The sequence below is a fragment of the Lonchura striata genome, chromosome 6, assembly GCF_046129695.1.
Source record: "Lonchura striata isolate bLonStr1 chromosome 6, bLonStr1.mat, whole genome shotgun sequence".
In the NCBI taxonomy this organism is placed as follows: Eukaryota; Metazoa; Chordata; class Aves; order Passeriformes; family Estrildidae; genus Lonchura; species Lonchura striata.
In genome coordinates this window covers 47,512,744-47,520,981 of record NC_134608.1, presented here as the reverse complement: position 1 = coordinate 47,520,981, position 8,238 = coordinate 47,512,744, and positions in this window count along the sequence as shown.

Genomic DNA, 8,238 nt, shown 5'->3' with positions numbered 1-8,238 from the left:
ATTGTTTCCTCCTGGCCTGCCCATTCATTCTCTGCTTGAATTTACCTGAGACATAAAGAAATCAAATTACCTTTGCCAGAAGTGGGAATTCCTCAAGGATTCCTTGGCACTGAGATTGTAGGGGGAGCCCACTAAGGCTCTTGAGTGGGATATGAGAAATCCTCACAGTGGTTTGGGAAAAATTTTCAAGCAAAACCACTGTTGTACACTGAATACAACTCTAGCATGAACAGATAGATGAGAGTGGAAAAGTTTAGAAGACACATCTCTAAACTCAACCTACTCTATGATATAAGTCCCACTTCAAATATATCTGAAATTTTGCTGTAAGAAGCCAGAATCTGCATGGTATCATTCCATTCTCTTCAGTTTCAACTTCTATAGGCACGGCCTTCCCTTGTAGCAAACAATGGGGATGCATTTTTAACATGTTGCAGGTATGTCTGTCACAAGAAAACACCAAACCTGCTCAATTGTTCTCTCTTGAAAGCATATTTCCTATAATAGTTCTTCAGAATTATTTTGGAACAACACCAGGACCTGTGAATTAAATTTAACTCTCCTTGTAAAGAATCAGAGCAGACTATGCATATTGGCAACTGATCCAACCCTGGCATCAGGACATGAGGGCACACACAAATTTTGCCAAGACCAGATCCCTAAGAGCAATTTATTTTTTAGAAGTATTTCAAAATCCATTTTAAAGCTTGTCCATGAGATGATCACAGGCTCACAATGCTGAGATCAAGCAAGTTCTATACATTTTTAGACTAGCTCTGTAAAACTACCACTGGTAGGGCACTGGGAAGTAATTCCCTAACTTCCAAACTTGTCTGAGTCCTGAAGGCTCCTGTTAAAACTGACACCAGCAGGTCTGCCCAGCCTCTCTACTCAGCACCTTCAAAACAATAAGGATTTATTCCTTTTATTTATCACCCAGTACTGCCAGGTATTCCTCCTAAGCCTCATCAATCAAATTGCCAAGTTCAGCCATCTCTGCACAGGTGAAGCAACAACCACTGCAAATCCCACTGGAGGTGGGAGAAGCTGCAGGACTGCCAGGGCAGGTCAGAAACAAATCCTGCTTAGTGGCTGTGGTGGATGAAAAGACTCTAGATTAAAGTTACAGCCCGGTGGTTAAAAAAGAAAGAAAAAAATATAGCCAATCTTCCATCTGCAAAGCAAGTGCATTTGATCTAGAAAGCAATGAGATTCTGTAAATATAACACCTCCAGATGTATTTCTTTCCTTCCAGAGCAAACTCACAACCATTTGGCCACTGTCAGCTTAAATTATTTCACCTGGTTTCTATTTTCTCTTTAAATACCAACGATGACCAGCTGACTCATTTTTACTTTCAGAGGTACAGGATCTGGATTACTTGGCTTTAGACTGAAACCATGACCCAAATTCACTGGGAATTTTGCCTATGATTTCCATGCTGCCAGGATTTAATGTTCAAGTATTTCATCCAGCTCCTCTTCTGCTATTGCTGTTAGGAATACATTTGTTTCAGATCCATTTGGTCATGACTGTGCTTGAGAATGTGTCTCATCATTCACACTAGAAGAATTTATACCATGTCATTTTGAAATGCCCTCACATGCACGCTCACTGAGTGGCTGTGAGATATCTGTTTTCTTGCACAGCATCAGGGTGTGGTTTTAATTGCACCTTCATGGAATTAAAGTTTAATTGAGAATCAGGCACAAATTAATCTCTTTGTGCCTGATTCTCCTGTCCTAAGTCCAAAAGTCATCCTAGCTGAAACTGAGAGCTGGGCACCTGGAGCTTGTTGCCCTACACGCTTCTTTTAGCAATAACTCCTGAAAGAAGTTTCAGAGCAGCTGCTAAGGGGAAACTTGAAAGGCTACAGCATAACTGATGGTTTTTCAACCTGGTCACAGCACAGGAAAAAAATTGACTTTCTCCTGGCCTCCACCATCTACCAAGGGACACTACAATCACATGTAATCAGAGTATTCAGTAACATTTCCAAACCATGATCTCAGGTAACAGGTCCTTCCAGCCTCTTGAGCTTTTGAAGAACTTAAGAACTGCCTCATTAAGAAATAGCTGTGTCAGTGGGTGTGATGCAAACCATTAGAAATCCTTTAGTCCAGTGCTACCTGTGCTCTTCCACCTCTTCTGCCCTGTTAGGGGACATGGAATTTGTTTTTCCTTCAGATCTGCAGGATGCTGAAGGCTAGTGGGATTTGTGCTGAGTGCTGTTGTGGATGGCACATACAGATCCTTTAATGCTGCCCCATGTATAACACAGACTGAGCTCCCAGCGAGTCACAGCATTAATTGTTTGTTCTGCATTGTATAAATGTGCTCGTGGCATGCTGCTGGATCCAGGTACAATTAACTCTTCACTCTGTAGGAATACATACCTGATTGTGGGCATGGCAGCTCTATTATGGCTAAACTACTGTAAAATGAATGTGATGGAACCCCCCAAGGGAGTTCTTTGAACACCTCCCTCTGCAGGTTCACCACTGGCTGGGTGATGTTTGGTCCACATTCAAGGCTTGCAGCAAAATTAATGCTATGATTTTAGCAGAGAGATTATAAAGTGATTGCTTTCCAAGATTAAGAAAAAAAATTAAAATTTTAGTGCTGTGTCTTCAGAAAGTTACTACCCTAAAAGTCAATTTAGAGCCGTGGGCAAGAAGATAAATTAATACAAGAATACAAACAAGAAGCCAGGGGGTGAGGAGAGGGAAAGATTATCTCATCATGCTGCGTCACTGCAGGATATCTCAACAGCCCATCACACGGAATGGAGGGAGCAAGCCCTGAAGGAGAGGCAGATAAGAAGAGGGAATCCAGCCTGGAGCGCAAGAGAAGGAACAGCCAGATCCCACAGCACGGTATTGCTCTGCCAACCACTCATAGAGAGGGAACCTGCTGCAGGAAAATGTAAAAGAAACAAAACTCCTGGGGCTCCTTGAGACATGCCAGGCCTCCATGGAGCCAGACAAGTGTCCCAAGGTCTGCATCCTCTACAACTGGATCTGCTTCTCTTGGATTGCCTGGGTTAGAGCTGCCATTGAGCTAAGTCACATCTGTCATATTTGAGAAGTGGCAATGACAGAACGAGGGGTAATGGTTTTAAACCAAAAGATTTAGGATAGATATTAGGAAGAGATTCTTTGCTGTGAGGGTGGTGAGACACTGGTACATTTTGCCCAGAGAAGTTGGGGATGCCTCATCCTTAGAAATATTCAAGACCAGGTTGGATGGGGCTCTGAACAACCTGTTCTAGTGGAAGGTGTCCTTGACCATGGCAGGGGGATTGAACAACATAACTTTTAATGTCCTTTGCCAAGGAAGCCATTCTATGAGATTATGACGGCCAAGTTGCACCTCAACTCTAATTTCTCACAAAACAAAGTGAGTGAACTCTTCTATTCACACATCTTGCTCTGTGTGGGGAAGCAGAGAGCCTGACACCAGGTACAGCCCCTCAAGTCCCGGGGTCACAGGCAGACACCGCGGGGCGGGATGGCAGGAGAAGGCGCCGACAAGGCAGGGGCGCTCCGGGGCGCGGCGGAGCGGGGCTGCGCTGCGGGCCGAGTCCGCGCTGCCCGGGCCGAGTCCGCGCTGCCCGGGCCGAGTCCGCGCTGCCCCGGGCGAGTCCGCGCTGCCCGGGCCGAGTCCGCGCTGCCCCGGGCGAGTCCGCGCTGCCCCGGGCGAGTCCGCGCTGCCCGGGGCGAGTCCGCGCTGCCCGGGGCGAGCGGGGACGGCGGCGGGCGAGCGCCCGGCCGACATTAGAGGGCACCATTGCCCCGCGCATCGCCGCAGCCCCGGCTCCGGACACGGCTCGGGCAGAGCTGCGGGACGGGAGGGACGAGCCGCGGGCACGGCCCGAGCGCAAACGCCGCTCGCCCCGCTCGGTTTTCCGCCGGCGCCGCACGGACTGGGGCGAGCAAATCTTGGGTTCGTTTACCCTCCCTTCGCGCTGTTTTTAAGGTCTTCGTCGTCAGCGTTCTTTAGGCTCCGCTTGTGCTGTGTGTTGTTTTCACAGTCAGAATTCAAGGCGTTTCTAGGGGAGTTTTTTCATACTCTTTAGGTTTTGTTCCCTCTAGGCATGTGCTGGGATCCCCATGTGGAGATGCCTCTGATGCACTCAGCGCTGCTCTCGAGCTTGCCGTGGGACCAGGCACCTCCCCTCTGCAACAGTCCAGGCCATGAACGGTCTCCTTCAGGACTAGACTACCAGCAGTAAAAAACCTGTTTACTTAAGAAATATGAAACCAAAAATAAAACCTGCGTAATGGCCCCTTCACCACTACCTCCCCCTACATGAAGTAGAAATAACCTATGAAAAGCTACTCCAAAAATAATATTACCATGGATCAAGATGAAAGGCGAGGGGAATGTCAAAACAAGCAAAAGGCAAACCTCTATTTTAATGCAAAGAGTGGCAGTGAACAGGACCTGTGAGCGTAGAGCATGACTTCGACAGCAATTACACCAACAGAAAAGCAGGGAATATAAATAAATGGAGCATTTAACTACTCCTAAAATATAACTACACAGACAGCAAGCAAAAAAGAGCCACCCTCCACAGGTACGTACTGTGAGCTCAAAATGCTGCTTGGTACCTGCCATTCCCAGCCTGCTTTCCCAGAAAACAGCACAGCATCCTGCAAATGAGCCAGGCTCCCAGTCAGGATGAAGAGCCAGATGGCGAGTGGAGTTCATCTAGTAAAACAACATGATGGCAAGAGCAAAAGAGGAGTGTGAAGAGAGAATGCAATGGCCCCTGGTGCACTGGCAGGTCCATCAATAGATTAGGCTAAATTCACTGCTACCTTTGTGCTACCCTAATGATGCACAGCAGCTGGACAGCAAGGCTGGCTCTTCTTTTAACAATCAAGAACAGAAGGAATAATGAAAAAAATAATTAAAGCAAATTAAATTAAATTAAGCAATTTTATTTTTCTGAGATACTAGCTCATGCTATTTTTTTTTTTTTTTTGAGAACACAACAAAAAGCAATTCAAACTGAATTAAAGCTGCCAGAATTTTTCCATGGTTCTGCTCAGATTTCCTTTATGCATTTTAACCCCTGAACTAGTGTGGTTTTGCCCAGCTATCAAATCTAATAATTTGACATTTTATGACCTTGTCAAGAAATGGAAAAATCTGAATCTATACCAGTTTGAATAATTTGATTTGTCACTTTGGTGGTAGAAAAGCCTCAATGAAGAGCTTGAGCAGTCTGTCCTAACTTGAACCTTAGTTGTAATCAATTTATTTAAGCAGGATTCCAAAGTACCAAGCAAAATTGCCACTGGTATAAATGTAAATTGCTTAGGATCACATGCTTAGTAAAAGAGAAGTGCAAAGGAGATAAAGTACCAATGTCTATTGGTCTGTGACTCTGCTAAAGCAATTATGGGATATAACACGTTCTGAAATGAAGCAATCACATGTAGATCACACTACATTTGAAGAATCTTGAGTTAAAGATTGCTGGGTGTAGATGATAACCGTGTACTAAGGGAAATGAGAACAGAGCACAAACCTCCCAGCCTCAGGGGCCCAACAACAGCTCTGCTCGTCTGGGAGCATGCTGAGGACAACCCCTGCAGGAGAACTTCGCTCCAAGACTTGCCAAAAGACAGAGGAGCGTTCCTCCATGGCACCACGTCATGGGGACTGTTTGCCTCTATACATAAGCATCTCACTAAATCCTCTCTTCTGAATAAGTTAACCTGGAGTTGCCCAACAGCCAGCCCCATCAGAATGACAGCACCAAGAATCTCTCTTTTGTTACTTCCATAACTTCTTATCAAATCTCCTTGGTTACTCCTTGCTCAGTTTACAGTGCAAGGACCTCTCTTCCCCTATCTGCCAAGCCATCAGACTCAGCCCTGGCTCTGACAGTCAACCTGGACCCTTTCCAAACAGAAATAGTCAAATGCAATAAACCTGCTGCAATTGCAATCCCCTTGCAATGATGCACAGGCCATAAAGGAGTTTGCTTTTCCCTCCCCTCACCCTTTTGAAACAGAGCAGCCAGCAGGAATACACACTAGTTAAAATCATTATTTTTCCTGACATAAGCAGAAATGACTTGGATATTTTGAGCAAAAATGTTTCATTCTCATGGGGCATTGTTCTAACCATAGCAGTAATTACTCTGCTCAGTGTTCTGGAGCAGGAATTTCTAAAGAAGCTAATAGGCTTGGTGGCAGGAGCTCTTGGGTAAGCTTTTGTGGCTCATGTTAGGCAAACTGCTGGTTTAGAGGATCATAACCTACCCCTCTGGCCTGAGAGTTCACAGATCCACTAAATTAAAAACATCTCTCTGTGCATACAGTACTTCCTCCTCAAATGGGCTGGATACTCTCTATCTCCACACAAAAAAGAAAGGCTGCTAGAGCTTGTGAGCAGAAAGTGGCCAGGACTGTCACCACCACCTTAAAACCTAAACGTTAGTGGGACAAAAAAGTCGAGCCAAAAGCATTAGGGAGCATTAACAGTGAGGAAGCTGAACTTAAAAAACCAGGGGTAGTAATCTCAGACCTGAGCTGCTTTACCTCCCAGGTGAGCTGGAAGGTGAAGTGGCCTCACACAAGGCAACTCCTGAACGTTGAAACCGTCGGTCCTTGCCTCCTTCAAGCACTCTGTAAATATTGGCTAACCCCTGGAAAGGGTTTGGAAGGACAACGACGTGGATTTTGCAGAGGCCACGCCCACATCTTGCGAATAGCGGGGGATCTTGCTCGTGCAGTTTTCATGGCAGGAATGTCTAAAATCGAGGAGGCAGAACACAGCAAAGGAGGTCGCTGGCCTCGCCGGCACAGGGGGAGGACAGCAGCAGGTTTGCGAGGACTCCTCACAAAGAGCTCCTGTCTGCAGGGACCTGGCCATTGCCTTTTGGCACGAGTCCTGAATAAAGGACACTTTTCCAGCAGGTTTCTTGGGGACCTCAAATTATTTTCTCTGCACAGCACCTTTATTGCTAGAACTACCCCAACCTATATCCCAAGAGATGCATTTGATGGCTGCTAAGAGAAGTTCCCAGGTGAACACTGTGCCATGTTCACCACACTCTCCAACCATCCTAGCTTGCAAGACCCACACCTTCTCTCCTGGCTGAACCCCTGCCTAAATGATGTGCACCTCCTGGCTTTTAGGATGATGTGCTCCTAGTGATGAGGAACTTTTCATGACCTGCTCCCTAGGTTATAACCTTGGGGCCAAGAGACCTCCATATGGCTGTCTTCAAGGGCCATTTTGGGATGGAAAGGAAAGTGGGGTAATATTCACCTAAAGCAGCCACATGGGTAGGTTGTCCAGCTCACCTGGGAAACTGAGAATGGCTGTTAAGAATATAACATTTCAACAGGCATCTTTAAAAGAAAAAAAAGTCTTCACATTTCTTAAAACACCAGTGCTATCACCATTAGTGAAATGAAAGTGGTCTGTCTGTACCACTGGTCAGCAAAATCTTCTGCCAGATACGACTCCATGCCTGCCCAGGAAACAAATGGGAATTTGCACCCTGAAGGCACTTGCTGCATCTTCTCTCCATCACCGAGAGCACCCCACAAACATCAGGAAATAACTTCAGGAGATCAAACCTGTCATGGCATCTCACTGCTCAGCAGCCTGAGCATGGATAGATCCTCCCTGTGCAGTGAATCAGGCTCCAACATTCTCTCTGCCAGCAGCAGCCAACCCCGGGTCTGTGGGTCCAAACCCACGGGCACTGCTGGTACCTCTTGGTGCAGGCAGATTTTGGAAGCACCACTGAAGGTGCAGTATCCGGGAGGTGGCAGGAGCTGTCCCAGCTGCCACCAGCTCCTCACTGGCACGGCAAGTGCAGGAGTGAGGGTCCCCAGCAGTGCTGCAGGGCTTCTGTGTCACAGAAGTGGGACAAATGTGGAAGCACCACGGACTTTGGTGCACCTGGCAAGGCCTTTCCATGGATACAAAAACAAATGCCTCTCTTCTTGAAGCAGACCTACCTTGAAGCACCATTGCCCTAAGGGGCCTAAAGTTGCAACCCCTCCAGCCCTGCAGCAAGTAGCCATCTGGGACAGTCTCTGGGATATGCAGAGCCAGCATATCCTAGGAATTAATATTAATTTTATTCCCTCTAGGAAATAAAACCATCCAAATTGTGTTTGCTCAAGGGTTTGAACTTCTCAAAGGCAAGAACTTCTCAAGGGACATGAGGGAGGGGGTCACCAAACACACTGCATGAAAAAGGTT